The sequence below is a fragment of the Anas platyrhynchos genome, chromosome 2, assembly GCF_047663525.1.
Source record: "Anas platyrhynchos isolate ZD024472 breed Pekin duck chromosome 2, IASCAAS_PekinDuck_T2T, whole genome shotgun sequence".
NCBI lineage: Eukaryota > Metazoa > Chordata > Aves > Anseriformes > Anatidae > Anas > Anas platyrhynchos.
The window spans coordinates 107,223,111-107,240,840 of record NC_092588.1 but is presented as its reverse complement, the minus strand read 5'-3'; positions in this window follow the sequence as shown (position 1 = coordinate 107,240,840).

Below are 17,730 nucleotides of genomic sequence, written 5' to 3'. Positions count from 1 at the left end.
TTAAAATAGGCAAGCATAACTCTAATTACACAGCCAATATAATTAGAAGTACCTAGACATCCCTAATAAAAAATAATCCCAGTAGTTAGAACTCCTAATTAAGGAAGGGTTTGACAGGTTAAATGGTAGAGGCTGAATTCAGGCAATGCCTGTGACTTTTTTGTAAATATATTTTGCCTTGTCTTGAAAAGCTATGCAGGGGTTCAGTGAAAGCCAAGGTGCAGGTTCAGACAAGAGCCTGGCAAGTATTGGCTCTATCTCAGGCTCTTGAAAACCTAGGCCTGTGTTGGTGAATGAAAGTGTGGAGCACAAGTGGAGGCTAACAGCTCTTTGTAATGGGGAAGGGTGGGTTCAGAATTCCTGTAGGTGGTTTTAACAAAATGTAGTTACATTTTCTGGAAATTGAGTACTAGGTAATCTGTTCTGGATGTTTCACTTGCCCTATAAGATTCAACAGCATGCAAAACAATGTAAGAGCAAATTGGTGTTCATGGATAGCTTTCTGCAAAAGTGTTATCTAAAATGTTGATCAGGCTACATTAGAAAACTATTGCTTGACTTCCCAATACTGCTGGGGTATGTATTGCTTAATGTTTGCAGTTCCAGTATACCTTCTCATGAAAGGATTATGGCTGATCCCCATGAGCTGTGAAGAGTGTAAAAAGGAAACAATAGGAGATTCTGAACTCTTCGTGCCATGTAGCTGAACTTCAGAAAGAGTTGGGTGTTGCTTGCCAAAGTCCTATTGTTTCTCCTAAGAAGCTTTGTTTGTCTGGTAATGGATGGTGGGAGGGGGGAGAAATGACACAATAGCTCAGAGGAACAGCTGGAGTTTCTGTCCTTGCAGCTTCTAGGAGCTGCAGGATTGATTACAAAACTTCATCTGGTGCTGCTCCCAATTTGAGTTAGCGTACTTGACACTCGTGATGTACCAGACACTCCTGATGAAGTCAGCTCCTATACCCTACACTGATCTTGCTACCCAAAGCTAGTAAGTCTTGGCAAGAAAGTTACCCCACAGAAAATTCAGCTCTTCATTTCCAAAAGGTGGTTTCTATGATCTCATCACATGCATATAATGTCATTTCAAAAAGCTACAGCCTCAAGTTTCTGCTAAAAGTAACCAAGGCAGGGGGGAACAGTGTCACCTTCAGAGATTCTATGACTTTCTGGGTGACTCCTGGAGCCCTGTCAGTCTTGGACCTCCTGGCAGCAGGATAGCAGCCAAAAGCAGCTGTGCAGGGAGGGAGTTACAAGTTTCAACCACAGGAGAGATGTTTTTACAAAAATGCAATTACACTTGAATGTTGTTAATAAAGAAGTTAGGGGTTTAGCCATAACTACACCTGTGTTGCTAGGACTGGAAACTCCCAGCCCTCTGCTGGTATCTGCCTGGCTTCCATCCTCCCTGCTCAAGGGAAAGCTCAACCCGCAAGGGACTACAAAGGCAGGATGTGGAGATGTTTCAAGATGCGACTGTCATGAAAACACAGCTCTGTCTTCTAGCATGTAGATGCTAAATTCAGTATACACAGAAGTGTTAAAAAGCCAAAGAACTGTAGAATAAAGGCTTCTGTATTTTTAAATTATTTTGACTTCTTTTCCCTAAGTGCCACAAAAGCATGTACACAGCAACATTCATATATTTTAAGATTTATTTCCTTGTTAAGTCAGCGCTGTTGTGCTCCCAACGGAATGCCCCTGGGGAAAATTCTCATCTGCCAGCCCACGCTGTTTCACTTCACAGCAGCGTGCTGGCACATTGATCAAAGATGGGGGAAAATTGCAGCTCAGATTTCCTCTATATGGTTTCGAACAACAAACTTTCTGCAGAGTGTTAAAATTATGAATTGACAAGTCTCAGCCTCGGTAATGCCTGGTCAAAGATCCTTCTTGAATTTCCCTCGGTTTTCACAGAAAGTGTGCTGGAGTAAATACCTCAGTCACCTTTGTGCCCGTGGGTTCAGCTGTTGGGAGCCTGTTACAACCGAAAGCAGGGAGTGTAAGTCTTTGTAGGAATTGACAAATAGGTTTAAAGGGGAAAGGAGGAGAAAAAGTGAAGAAAAAGAAAAGATTTTCCACAGTGAGGCCTAAGCACATCTTTGGGCATTGCTGCAGGATGCCTGTGTCTAGGTGGATGATGGCTGGCTGCAGAGTCTGGGGGGCTCAGGGCTGCCCCAGGAATTCAGAGTAGGGCAAGTGGGGACGGGTGGGCAGCAGTCTGGGAAGACAGGACAGGGCCAAGCAGGAGAACAGACATGCTGAGGCAGGTGAGGTGCCTACAGCCACCAGCACCCACCATGAGGGCAGAGGTGGGCTCACCATGTCTGGACGGACATGGGAAAAGAGCAGTTGCCCAAACATCCCCATCTGCTGCAATACCTTGCATCTGATGGGAATTTATCTTTCTGTCTCCTCCACGAAGCACACCGGCACCTCCTGGCATCCCGCTGCCATTTTATGGCCCTGCCAGGCCGCAGCCAAACCTCCTGGTCTGCAAGGACCTCGTAACATCAAACAACTTCAAGGTGTAAACAGCCAGCTGGAACCCCTTTGCTCAACAGTTGGTTCGACAGCAGCAGGTGGTAAAAGCGATCATGGTTCCAGTGTCCTTTTGTTTCCTGTAAAGGGTGCTTTTGGGGGCTGGCCAGTGGTTAGCTTTCATAGCACTCAGGCACACACCAAGCTCCTGAGAGGAAAAGGTCAGGCAAACAAACCATACAGGCTTTCCCAGATCTTAACCACAGGTCACTTGCTGATTTCTTGCCAAGTAAAATGCAGAATGTTTTCCAGCTGCCTGGGGCCTGGGGGAGGGCAGGACACGAGTGGGAGGGCAATCCATCTGCTGATGTCTTTCCCTGCCTTCACTTTGACCCTCTCCTGAGTGACCTGATTTAACATCTCCACTCTTCGCTGACCCTTCCTTACTCTGCAGGACTTTTCTGTTCTCTCACCAGTGATTTTTGATTTCCGTCACGAGGCTCTGAAGTCAGCCAGCCTTCTGCCAGCAGCTGTCCTTATGAACTCCACTCCGGGAAAGAATCTGACTTTCTTTGGCCAGGACCGTTCAGTGGTCACACAGACAAGCAAATCTCTTTCTGTGCCTCAGCAGGAGCACAAAGGGCACTGTCCACCACATTTCCACCTGTGGCAGCAAGAAAAAAAATCAGTACAACTGAACCTTTCCTCTCACCATTGGCGTGCCTAGACAAAAATGTTCGTCTATATCTTCCCTTTCAGGGTCACTTCATGGTTAGAATGGGATTAACTGCATGTGCATATGTTTAAAGGTGTTCATCATCTCTATTTTTACCCAGTAGTTGGTGTCTAGCTTCTCTGCTTCTTCAAAGCAAATCAATGCAGGTAATGATAGACAGCAACGTGGCAGCATTTTGCATAAACAGGCTTGCCAGAGCCAGATCTTCCTCTCTCCTGCCAGAAAGCTGTTTGTCAGAGGAATCCATGCATCTGGCACCAAATTCCAATCATAGCACGGCAACTGTGGGAATTACAGAGACATTGGCAGCTCATCTGAAGAGACAGTATTTGTTTTCCTTGTTTAGAACTATAAATAGTCAATAGAGGACTCTCATTCAAGCAGTATCGATGACTGAGGTAATCCAGGCACAGAGACATGGCCAAAAATCGGACTCCCACTCCAACGCTGACCCACCTCTTGCTTCAGAAGCCCAAGTTCCAAAGTGGCAATGCAGAAAACACATGCCCAGCAGCAAACAAGCCCTCAAGATACACCGACACACCCGCTGTTTGTGTTTGACCTTAAAACTGTTTGCCTATGCCCCTGCCTGACCCACATTTTTATTTTTTTTTTAAACACCTTCAGCTCTGCTGTGGTTTGAGCAGCTGACTTCCACCTCAGCCTTTCCAAGATCTACGAAGTGGAACAACACTGAAGTGTCCTGAGAACGCCCTGCCTACCTGGGCAAGGCGCTCAGCGCTCGGACACGTGGACAGCACATGCCCTGGCATGAGGCAGCTGCAGCGTCTTTGTGCTCAATACACTGGAGACACCTTATCATCAGGGCTTTTCCTACCCTGGGGGAGATATGTTTTTGAACCTCTCCTGGGGCTGAAGTAAATGACCACAGCTCTTCTGTTCCCTGGGTGAACTCCCTCTACTCCCTCTACTGTGACAAGAAGTAGAAGAGGACCAAGTCTTCTCTAATCTCAAAAAAAAAATAAAAAAAAAATAAAAAAAAAATAAAAAAATTGCTCAGTCTCTACTCTTAAGAATCATTTCAAGCACATTCTTGGAGGAGACTGCTAGGAATGATATGTGTGGAAAAACCTTTCGAGGGAAAGGCAGAGACACAGTGGTATTGCCACAGTGGATTGTTGTTTCCCAATAGGCGGTAATCTTGGGCAGTAGGTTCCCAAATGCCCAAGTGAAGTGCAGGTACTTTCCCCTCGTGTCGTGTTCCTACAAGAAGGGTTTCCCTCAAAATCAGTTGTCATGTCCTACAAACAAAGGCCATTACTGTAACATTTTCTCTGTGTGGCAGGAAGCTTTGTACCAATGGAAAACTGAAGAATACCAAAACCAGAGCACGGTCTACTGAATGTAAAATCAGCAGCATAGCTGTAACTTGTCCTGAAAATCATGTCCTTGAGCTAGAGGGGAACATGTGACTGAGAAGAGGAAGTAAGAAGGGTAAGGTACAAGTGACAGGAAGATAAAGGGCAACTGCCCAACAATCAGATACATTTCTGTGGTTTTTAATAATAAATGGGACTGTGTCATATGCTTCTTTTCTCACTCTTAGCTATGGAAATATTAAATGAGAAACCCCAGGCTGCCAAAGCCTTCCTTATCAAATACCAGTCACAGCCACAGAGAAAGAACATTGCTTTGGTGGTGAAGATGCAATCCCCCCAGCTAATTGTCAGCCAAGTGCTGTTTCCCTGGATTTTTTGGTAAAATTCAAGCCCTTTACCATTTCACTGGGGCACAGTTTTTTTTCCCAGAGCAGTGGCGCCTGTTCTTGCCCAGCACATTTGTGGGAGGGATACAGTACCGTCATGTGAAACACCCTATGGCTTCCCCAGCAGCTTACTAGGCACCTACTAAGAGGTATTATCCATGCTCAAAGTGGTATGGTCAGTCTCCTGGGAGGTTTTTCCCCTTCCTCCACACTTGCAAACTCACTTTTCCACTTCAGTGCACTCCAAACAAAATGCATTTCTGCTAAGTAAGGCTAATTTGCATGTGAAATTTTACTTTGGGAGGGAGTTATGTTCTAGAAAAATACATATCTTCAAAGGGGAAAAAGCTGGGTATCTTTGTGAAAGTGCATTTTTCTTTTTAGCCCTGTCCAGCTTAAGAAAATGATCATAAGACTGGTGTCTTTGAGTTTTACATACCTTCAGAACAGCCTCAGACATTCAGACAGGCACACTCATAATATTTGCTTCAGTGTAAGCATGAAGTTTCAGTCATAGGGAAAGGCATTTTCAGAAAGTTTTTCAGGTTGTTAAACAAGGAACTGTAACTGAAACTGTTCTGCTAATTCAGTGATAATTTTCTCTATCACCGGATGATCACCAGATTGAAATTTCACGTGCTGCTTCCGCACAGCAACCAGTATAAACCTTTTCACCCCTGAGTTGTGGCTGCCTCTGTGTGTTTTGTTACCTCTTGTATCCCACACTGCATTGCCTCGTTTCTGAAGATGTGATGCTTTGCCTCCACTGTGGTCTTCTGCTCTCCACAGCTCTCCTATTTCTTTACCTGTAGGCTCCTTGCTGCCTCCCTCCACAAAGCCCTGCCCTGCTCACCTCCTCTGGCTCAGACTGTCCTTCTCTGCACTCTTGATGCCTTAAACCCAATACCAGGAGCACATCAGCTCCCTCTACTCTAAATCAGCTTCTTTCTGCATGCTGCTATATTCATTGCTATAAAGCGGCATTTGCACTACTCTTTATTCAGGCCAAATCCCTGTAGTTAGCCATAATCTGGTTCTTTCTACAAATCTTGGTCTGTTGCCTTCTTTCCAAAGGATATTGAAGTATTTTTTAAAACGTGAAGCGGGCACTTGAATCTCTGATGAACTGAGCATCAAAGAAGCAGAAGGCAACTGGCCTTGCAAGAGATACATAGTCCTAAGATGGCAAGAGTGCTCTTTTTGAGGAAAAAGATAGATAGGGACCCAAAATACCGTCAGTGATTCTATGATTTTGCTAGCAATGTTCTTGAATCTACAGAGGTTTTGAGAAGAAATGTGTGTGGCTAACTCATCCCAGACAAGAAAGACTTCACAGTGATGTTCCCTGTACAGTCTCCAATAAATGAGAGCTGCTAATTGCTTGTTCCTCCTAAGCTTTCATTTCTCTGTACTGTAAGTGACTTAGCCTGCAGCAGGCTCTAGTCTGGACTGGAGTTTTTGGTTCTTATCCATCCACCTTAAAGCTTTGTTCTGGTCCATGTATTTCCTCCTGGTGATCATCTTACGAGGTACCACGGTTTGCCACAGGGACAAGCCCAAGTCCACAGCCATCATTTGAGCTAGACTTTGGACCCCTGGCTTTTTTTTTCTGTAAGGGGAACTGCAGTGAAACCAGGTAAATCTCCAGTTTTGGAGTTCAACACTGAGACTGCTGACTGGATCGGCATCTGAACTGCGCTGTTTGGGCATGCCTCCTGTTTTTGTTAAATACTGAGACGTTCTTCCCCCTGGGCTGTCTGCTCCTGACATTCATGCTTTCCCTCCAGTTTGTAGGTTGAAGAATCAGGTAATTACTACCCTGGGGTTTCCATCCTTTGGAAAATGCTGTGCCCTCCTACCAAATGTGGATTTTTCTGTTTAAACAGAAATGCTTGTAATGAGTGGTTTAGCTTTTCTTGTTGCCTTGTGTTTGTTTCTCTGTAAAACGAACAGACTTGCTCAGGGCTAAAAGAGGTGATTCATAAGTCTCACATTAGTGTGCAAGTCTTTACATGGATACTAATTAGGTTCAGGATGAGATATCAGTTGCTCTCTGAGCTTGGTTTTCCTTATCCCACCAAGCCACACATTGCCCTCAATGCTGTTATGGCCAACTGGATTCCTAATTTCTCCAGACAGCTGCCAAACCAGCTGGACTGTGCAAAAAGGGCATGTCTGAGGCACAATTTCACGGCAACTGTGGCATAATCAAAACTTCATCTCAAACACACAGATTGACCCAGATTTGCATCAGCGCTGTGTGGGGAATGTGCTGTGGGAGATGTCCCGTATCGTGGTCCCAAAACTTGGAAAAAATTGGCCAGATGAAGAAGGGCACAGAGACACCAGTACTGCCTCACTTGGTAGCTTTGCTGACAGATTGGCAAAAGCCAGAGCGAGGTGACTACAGAGACTGTGTGCGCACTGGTGTGTGTGGGTATGGCTCTTATCGCTGGTGCTACAAAGAAAACCTTGTATTACTTGGAGACAACAATAGCCTAGAAAATGGAGCGGGCACCAAGGAATAAGTGAAACGGAAAGAATCTGATCCTCCTCATTAAACTGCTCACTCTCCAACAACAGATGGTGTGTTTGGGAGTGTTTGCCGTTAAGAAAGTTAAAGCCCTGGACCAAAGGGAAAATATAAACCACATTTAACTACTTGCATATGTTGACTTTTGGAATCATTTCCAGGCAGATATAATGTCAGACATCCACACGCTGACCCCTGTTTTTTGTTTTGCCTGTGCTCTTTCACCCATTTGTCATGATGTTTGTCCCGTGACCCAACATGACAGCAAAATGTTGGCTATTGTTTTGCCATAAGTAGTAAACAAGTTTGGAGAACTACTTAGGAGAGAGGAGAGCTGCAGCTCATGGAAGGTTTTGTATAGCAGAGACTTTTTAATATAGGCAGGTGGGAACAATTATTATGTCTGCCTTGAACTCAATTCAAATAGCTATGCCAATTTGCATCACTCAAAATTTATTTTACCACGTCGCCTGTCTGTTTCAGATCGTCGGAGGTTTTTTTAAACCTCATCCAAAGCACTCTAAGAATGATATTGAGAAAAAATATATCATTTTGCCACCTTAAAAATTCTTGCCTGTGCAAATCCCTCATGTGTGTACCACCTCAATAGTATAAATACTTGCATTTGCTTATACCCATGAATCTATGCATACAGGTACATGTATTTTATTAGGCTGCAGTTGTTTGTCTTCCTACCGTGCCTCATTCAAATGGCCCCAGCTTGGAGAACGTGTTAGTGCTGGAGAGAGGAGGAAAAAAATGCTTTATGTTTAAAGCATCAGCTCTCTGGATTTGAACTCGGCTTTTACGTGAAGTTCCCACCTGACGCCAGCCATGTGACACAGCCACGCTGTTCCCAGCCGGCTGTTAAAATAAATCCACGCCGCAGATTGCTGCTCTCAGCCTGCAGGGCAGCTGCGATCCTCTCCCACGCGTTACCTGCACTGTGCCAGCAGCGTGCACTTCCAGCCCAGCAGCACACCCAGGTCTTGTTCTGCCCCCAGATCCTTCTCTGGCAGACATGCAGTGCTGATGGCGAAGGCTGCTGCTCTTGGTTGCTTTGGTCAGGCTGTGCTGGTACAATCGACTCCGGAATTTGGCTCAGTGCATCACCTGCTGTCACCGTCAAAACGCATTTTCTGATATTAGATGAATCCCCAACGTGCTCCTTGAAAGGGAAAAAATATATATATCAGCTGAATGAGGTGATGGATGAGCTGTATTACTGGAATCAGCAAAATGATTTCCATTAAAATGTAACATTAAATCTCACTCCTCTATTCCGCTGTGAAGCATCGGGGAAAATTATCTCATGAGCTGGGTATTTCCAAGATGTTGAAATGGATTCACAGTCTCACCCCTGTCACTGATGCTGTCAAATTGGCATACCGCATACCTCAAACTGCTGTGCACTGCACAGCCATAAATCCCGCATGGATTTATCCTATTGCCTCGCTGTCGTTAGCCCTGCTATGACAGGCTGCGGTGCTGAACGAGCGCATAACTTGGCAGAGGTCATGCAAGGTAGCAGAGACCTCCCAGGGGAGCACAGGCTTGATAACAGTCTCATTTTCCGAGCACTGCTGGGTAAGCAGCCTGGATGCCACACTCCCTCGGTATCATTTTGTTTTGCCCTCGACTGTTTTTACTGAGGATGCATCTGCGCAACATTCTGGGAAACAGAAACATTTATTCAGGCATTTTGTTGTCTTGTTTCCTGACTCCCCCCCCCAAAAAAAGCTACCTGTCATTTCCCAAAGCCACTGCCAAATCGCAGCGTGGCTGTTTTTAATATTCATTATAATTGTGTTAACATGTTTGCTGAGCGAGCACTCCTGGCCTGTGCTGACCGCTTGGAATTCAAAATTAGCACAGTAATTATATTTCACAGTCTACTGGCCGATGGGAAATTTCACCTCACTTGTGAATTTGCATGTTCTGAAATAGGTCAGAGAAGCAGATGGCTTTGCAAGAAAAGAAAAATAAAATAAAATAAAATAAAATAAAATAAAATAAAATAAAATAAAATAAAATAAAATAAAATAAAATGAAATGAAATGAAATGAAATGAAATGAAATGAAATGAAATGAAATAAAATGAAATGAAATGAAATGAAATAAAATAAAATAAAATAAAATAAAATAAAATAAAATAAAATAAAATAAAATAAAATAAAATAAAATAAAATAAAATAAAATAAAATAAAATAAAATAAAATAAAATAAAATAAAAAGGGCTGCGAGTCAGGCTCTTGTTTTGGTACTTGGATTAAGCCCCTTCTAGCAGGGTGAGGGCTCACATCCAGCCAGGTGGCTCCCTGGTGCTCGGGGAACCATCAGGAGCAGCTCTGGAGGTGGCTTCTGCGTGGCTTTCAGGGCTGTTCATGAACAGTGTGTCCAGCAGCACCAGCCTCTTAGTGGCTCCAAAAGATGAGCCTGACATCTAAGAGTCTGAGGGCAGCTGACAAACAGCTTTCCCCTGCTCTGAAGCTGAAGCTGGAGTTAAATACAGTCGTTGCCAACTGCAAGACCTGTTAGATAACAGAGCAAACATCTCTGTGGGGAAACCACCTTGGCCTGAGGCATTTTTCTCACTTCTGTGGACATAAGGAAACTACAACATCCATCTTCTAGCCCTTCTTTGATTATCACTTCAATCCCAGCAATTAAGGGCAGTCAGACACAGTGAGTTAAAGTCCCCCAAGGAACACAAAGGCTCCCAAGGAGCCCACCACGCTCCTCTGGTGTTTCAGCACATTACAAGGCCTATTTTCCCACATACTGTGTTGGGGTGAAAAACAAATGAAAACACTGCAGGACCGCACAATGTACTCCTGTGAGTGCTTTAATGCTTTCATGTTTTGTATGGATTTGCCTCCTTCTGGCTTCCTGTTTTCTCTTACTTGCTTTCCTCCCCATGTACCCACAAACACCTGGTGTCTCTCTCAACACTTGACGTATCTCTCAGCTTAATAACATCACCACAAAAATAACAGTCACTGTGATCACCAGTTGGGTTTTTTGAAGAAGAAGAAGAAGAAGAAGCCAACAGCCATGCATGGTGACCTTGCATGTGCAGTCTCTGGCTCAGTGAAGAGGCAGTGCCATATGCGAACCTGTCATGATGCCTCTCCGCGTTACTTCTCCATTCTGCATGATATTCCCATTGATCCCATGGCCACAGCATCTCTGCAGATACAGCTGCACCACCAGCAGTCACACGTCTGGAGAGAACCCATGGGCTCCTGATACGAAGACGCCAGTCCTTTCCATGGGCACTGATGGAGAATCTCTGTCTTAGGCTCAGCACAGGCCATGATTGTTAGGTGGGACCTTGGAGTTTGGACATCAGTGTCAGAATGCAGGCTTTTGCTTGCATATATGATAAATTTACCTGGATATGCCAATGCTGCACTACCCAATTTTTCTTTCCTTGAAGCCTGCAGAAGAAAAACACTGCATTTTTTTTTCCCTGCTTTTTTGTTGTGCTCCTGCCCGTATGTAAGAGATGCTGTTCACACAAACAACTGAGCACATGTAAAGAGGCTCCCGGGAGAAGCCTAACCCAAGAATGGAATTTTGCTCGTCAGTCACAAAGCAATTAGCAATCACACCGTTTTCTTCTGTTAGGAAACGAGCTCCACTGTCTGAGTTGACCAACTGAGACAGGTCTGAATGCAACACTTACAGATCTCTGCCTGTCAGTAGCAACTCAGTCTCAGCTAAGCTCAGCCAAAAGCCCAAGGCTTTTACGTATGTCAGTTTATCTGTGCCCTAGTTTTATGCTAACCATTGCAAAAATCAAGAACTGATTGTTTATTTATAATTAATGAGGGCTTTTTCCAACACCAAGCAATGAACTTCTTAATGACATTCAAATCAGCTGTACACTGAGATGGAAAGGGAAGATCCTTTTCATAAAGGTATCAGTAATACTCGGTAGTGGCAGCCTGCTCTTGCCTTGTCTTACAGTCCTCTTACAGTGTACGTTTCCCCGTTTTGTTATTTTGATTCCCATTTGATTTATATAGAGAAAAAATAGTGTATCAATGTACAAGGAATGTATCCATGTCAAATGATTAAATCATGAGCTCGGTATGAACTGCAGAACAATAAGAGATGCCTTGAGTAATTCATCTTATCACCAGCCTTGAAGAATGGATAAAAACACCTTACAAAATTCACAACAAAAGTTATCTTAGAAAAATGTGACATAATACTGTCAGCAAAGCACACATAAAGAAAATCTAAATGCAGAGGAAAAAAGGAAGAAAAAAAAATCAAAGGTGAGTCTTGATGCTTCATCTCAGGTTTCTCTGCCCTTGTAATTATTTCCAATGGATGGTGACTACGTTGTTCTTAAAATTTTCTAGGAGCTTAATTCTTCCACAGAGCAGAAAGGTAAATAGGACCATAGAAATTATCCATGCTGTATATTCATTTCACTGTATCTAATGCTGTAACTAGAACTGATCAGAAAAATCATAGCTATATTCTTGCCCGTTTCTTGGAGTCCATTTTTCATGGATAGGATACCAGCTCATTGATTTTTGGTTGGAGGCCAGGCAGGTTTTGATCTGCCATCTTATCTACAGTAACAGACCACAGCAGACAACCCACCACAGCCCAGCATCCCACCCCCTCATGGGTGATTGTCATCTCATGAAAAAAGAATAAGACCTGAATGTTTGAAGTCGTATTTGCATTCTTATGAGAACAAACAGAAGAGGTTGAAAATGAGATTACCCTGAAAGATACCTGGATGCTTTGACTGTATAAGAAGTGATGGGTGTCACTGGAAGTCCTCAAAAGACATTTCCTTGAGAAACCAGCCAGAACTGGTAGAAGAAGGATGGTACTAATGTGCAGAGGATTTGCTATTTTAAAGGTTTGTGCAATCTGGAATGACTTTACACCCACAGTAGGGCCTGCTGGTGCCAAGTAACCCAGACTCTTGCTACACGACCAGTTATTGGGCTCAAAACTCATGTTCATCCCATGTGAACTAACTATAATTGGCTTCTCTAGAAGGTGAATCCCAGATTTCATAGCCCACACCTCACATATCAGCAACAGTGCAAACAGCACTTCCATGTTTATAATAAATTCCTAAATTATTCTTTGTTTTCTGAATGTCATAGAAAAAGGGAATCAGTCAGTCAGCAAGACTGACACATGCCAAATAATCTCTCCAGGGAAGACAGTCATCTGTACCATTGCGTTTGACCTCATTTGTCTGACTCAATTTGACAATCTAGGCTGCTATTTTTCCTTTCTGCTTTCTGCACAAGGAGCATCCACAGCTTGAATTCACAAGCTTTCTTTCAAGATCTCATCTGATCATCCCCAGGGATGCAGTTTGAAGTCGTCTGATGGACAGGTCATATGCCCAGAGCCTTGTACCTCTGTTAGGAGCTGGGGTAAGTTTGATGCACAGCTGGAGTAGTGCTTCTGGTTTTGTTGCTTTCAAAGGGAGCCTAGTTCCCACGTGCCAAGCTGCTCTGAAAACCAGCTCTGTGTGCTAGAAATGGGAATGACCTGGGGGTTCATTTCAACATTAGGCTACTGTACCAAATCAAAATGCAACTGCAGATGTAGCCACAGATAAGACATTTCAAGTTACTCACCATCTGTACTAACCACGTATGAGATCACATCATGCAACCTTACCTATCTGAAACAACAGCAACCATAAAAGGACTCAGATTAAGGACTGTGCTCTTTGGAGATGTCTTTATTTCCCCCAGATGACATCTGTGACACGAGTGATTTGAAAATACCATGGAGCAACCTGAAGGAATAAAATCTAGAAAAAGCAGGGAAATAACCTTAATAACAAAGCAGTCAACAACCTTTCCAGAGTCTCTTGGAGTCTTTTGATATTAATCAACTTTGTGAATTTTATTGTGTTTTAAGGCTGTAGCATGTTTGTGAGAAGTCTTTGCTCTAGGAGTTAGGATTAGGGTTAAAAAGAGTCAAAGGAATGGGATGTTGCTTTCCTTTGCAACCCTCCCCCAACACAGCTGCGTGTTCCCAAACAGCACAGGGACTTTTTTAGAGGGGATGTGGACCAAAGAGATACAGTCACCCTCAATCTCTTAAAGTAAAGATACAGCCTGCTTCTCGCATTATCCCACCAGAACAAGCAAGTCATCTGCTTTCTTCTGTTTGGAAGCATCCAGAACCTGGAGGAAATTGTGCACCGAGAAGAAGAAAAAGCATTTAAAGATTTTTTTTTGTGATCCCAAAGTGATACACTGAAGTGGTTCAAGAAATACTGTACTCTTCAGTGGGCTGCCATTTCAAACAGATTTTATTCAGCAGGTCTAGGATCCAGTGAGTAGTTTCCCTAACTCCTTATTCCTTAACCAAGGTTTGCAAAGCAATATTTCTCCAGCTTGCCACTCCAACACACATACACACACAAAAACAACAAAAACAATATGACCGTGTCCCCAAAATTTCTGAAACGTGTCATGAAAAACTGGGCAGGACACTAAAAAGATCACAGAAAGTAGTTTTATCCTTAGTAGGTGGGCACAAAAGATATTTCCATTTGACAAATCATTTGGCTTTCAGAGTTTTGACAGCCTCTGTACAAATTCTCTCAGTAATGAGATGCTTATTCCTTCTACTGACCTTGCCGGTGTTTTAAAAACATTTATTTACTTATCAAGAAACCACCTTTTGAATGAAAATTTCATCTGTATCTTTCATCCCTTTTTCACCCCTGTCCCACCCCAGAACAGTCGGCAGGTTGCAGCATATTTCCACACTCAGGTGTCCATGCGGCTGATTCCTCGCCTGGCCATTTCCCCACACAGCCCACCTGGAAAGAGGAGAAAGTGCCTCATTGAGAAGTGGAGAAAACAGTTTTTCCACAAAATAAACTCTTGACATTTTGTTGTGGGGTAAGAGGAAACAGACAAGTTTTCAAAATCTCCATGTTTTTCACCACAACAAAAAGGCTGTTCACTTCTAAGCTATTTATTAGATTCCCTGTAAAAATGTCTGCTAATGGGCAACTGACTTCTGCACAAAAAGCAGGTGATTTTGCAGGGGGATTTTTTCTGTGCTGTTATGTTTGCTTGGGGTTGTAGTTCTGATGTGCCCAAACTCCTGGACACCCACGCTTGCTGGCTTTTCACCTGCACCTAGAGTTGAGTAAGCCAGTTGGCTTTTTAGGCAGGAGCACAGGTTAAAAAAAATAGTCTTTTGGCCATGCTGCAGCTGGACACTATCACCTCCTCATGATTCATGGTTTTCCTCTGGGTTTAAAGGAAGCCAGCAGTACAGCCAAGCAGTGTTTGTGGTGATAGGTCTGAAGGAAATAGGGCAGGCTCTCCGTGAGCTCAGCGTGAGCGCTGCAGCATGACAGCTGCTTACTGAAACGAATGAGAACAGTCAACACCAGCTCGTTGCCTTTGATCTTTCTTCGCAGGTAATTTTTATGAGTGTTTCTGGCATTTTGTGTGCTCTTGAGCACACTGGCGGGCAAAAGGATCTCATACTGCAGACTGACTTTTTATGCCACAGAAAACAAAGAAAGCTCTAAAAAAGATCCAGCTAAGACCAGAAAATCCAGCATGTGTAAAAAGGGAAAGGATAAATGGCTGAAATCAATGACCTTTTAAACTTATTTCCAATGCTCAGCGGTCCCTGCTGTGTTTTCTATAGAAGAGACAGCAGCAGGCAGGAGTTTGGGAGGAGTGAGCCATGATTCAAGGCTGTAGCGAACACCAAATAAATCCTAGATCCCTGTGCATCCCCTAGCAGGGTCTGGCCCAAGTGCTTATAGCAAGGGCATGAATCCATAGATAGCCTGAATTTAATCTGCTTTCTTCAATAACAAATGTATTTTTGTGTATTTCAGCAAAAAATACTCATTTTAGAGCTAAATCCCTGACTTCTTCCATCCTCTTTCTTCAGAGAGCCTGACAAGTCACATTCCTTTATGAGGGCAATTGTGCTTTGTGAAATTAGTAAGAAATGCCGGTCCTGATACAATCTTGGCTTGTATCCACTCAGCAGCTCTGCATGGCTGTTGTGGGCCTGCTGCTGAACTTGGAAGTGCTGGCTTTGCCCTTATTTGTCCTTTTCACTTCAGGGCAATTCCTTCCTCATCTTGCTTCTTCTTTTTCTTTTTTTTTTTTGTCTTTTTTTTTTTCTTTCCTTTCCTCCAATTGTTTATTCATTTCACCCCATTTGAACTAAAAAGCTCTTGGGCAAATGCTGTCTCTTATTATGCTTTTGTAAAGCCAGGCCCTCAGCTGAACTATAGTGGTTATGAGCTATTACAATAGCAATAGGAGTAAAAATTAAAATATTTGCACAGCATGGAAACACCAGTGGTAAATCCAATTCAGGATTTTTAATGCTGCTGAAACCTACAATTCTGTGTTGTTTCAGTTTCATGGTGCTACCTCCTCTTACTCAGCTTTAACGCGCACATCGTGGCATGAGCGATTTTCTTCTAAACTCAACACCACCAGCTCTTTTCCTATCAGGATGTACCCTACTGGTACTGAGCAACATCTCCAGAGTTGCACATGACATCGACTGCCTGGGAACCAGCAAAATCGCATCTCCCTAATCCTCAAAGCTTGCTTGAACAGATTGCTGGCACCATGCCTGTGCTAGAGGACAGGAACATTTAAAATCACATAATTTTTTTGGCTCATTGAAACCGTTCTGTTGCCCTGTTTTTTTTTTTTTTTTTTTCATTGCCATTCAGCTTGATTTGCAAGCAATTTTCTCAATGGAGCACTTCAATGAGGTTGGGCGTACGCTGTGCTCAGTACTGCATCCTAACCGTAAGCCTCGTTGGTGTTGGTTTATTTTCTGGCACTGGCATCTTGTGAGTAACACTTACCTTCCCGGGTTCTGGCACGAACCCTTTCCTACTTGGTCATCGGATGCCCAGCGAAGCTTCCTTCATTCAGGCAGATTCCTGACTTCTTTTTTAACAGCTCACTTTCAGGATTCATTTCTGCTTGTTAATGCAAGCCTCCGAGCATGCTGCTGCTGTGCATTTTTAAACACTTACCCAAATGTCATCTCTATTATTTCCAAACTCTCAGACTCTTTGGGGATAGCTTAGATGCAAATGAGCTGTCAAAGAAAGATTACTTGAACCAACATTAAGAATGACAAAAGGCTTACAGACTGCATGTACAGCTCATGGTTTCCAGCTTCACAGTCAGCCGTTATTCGCCAAAACCAAGGGTTTATACACAGTCCAAAAAACTGTTCAGCTTTGTTGCAGCAGGTCACAGACTCTTTTCTACCAAAATATTTAAATCTCTTAGATCTAGGAAAATTCCAGTTTCCACATTCACCCCACACGTTCTTCGTACCCAAAAATTCACTTTGGAGGCTGCTGTCCTGCGCACGGTGGAGTTGCTTTTCCCTGTCCACACTATCTAGGGCTGTTGCACAGGCGGATTAAAAGAAAAACTGTATTAATCTTACCCTGTGCAGCAGCCAGAGAAACAGTGAGAGCTGCTCAAAAAGAACAAACCTGGACCAAACGGGGGCCCAAATTCAGCAGCTTCCATGAAGAGCTGCAAGCAAAGGCACAGTTTTGTGGAGTCCAGCTTTCTATCTGCAGGTGGCACCCCTGCCTCTGCCGTGGTGACATACATTTTGCAGAAGAGCCGGCTTCTTCAATAGAAAACAGGAGAACCCCAGAGGCTGAGGAATTTAAACCGAATCCTGACCTGCTTTAGCAGTGATGGATACACACAGGAGATGCGTACACTCATGCACTCATTAAAACAGGCTAGCAAGCCAAATTTGTCTGTCATAAAACTACTGACGTCAACAGAAGACCCACTGCGCTTGAACAGCAGCTGTCACAATTTGTTCCCTGGCTAAAATTCAGCCAAAATCAAACCTGGAGAGATACAGCAGGTACTTTGCAGATATTCAGGTCTTGCAGTGAGTAACGAGCAAGTCCTGGAAGAACGGGGCTTGAGGGTGCATGAGATATGCTTAGCTCTGGCTTCCCGTGCCCACTGAGAAACCCTCCTGCCTCTCACTGGCAGTGGTCCAGATGATGTCTTTTTCAGCAAGGTAGTCAAATGCAATTTAAAAAGTAAACACATACATTGCCCTTCTCATCTCAAGAGCCTAAAATGCAGCTGGGCTTTAATTAATCTGCACAGCATCGCTGCAAGGTAAAGGAATATTTGTATCCCTTGTGTGAAAGCTGAGGCAGAAGGAAGTGGAGATTCTTACAAAAGGTCAAAAAAG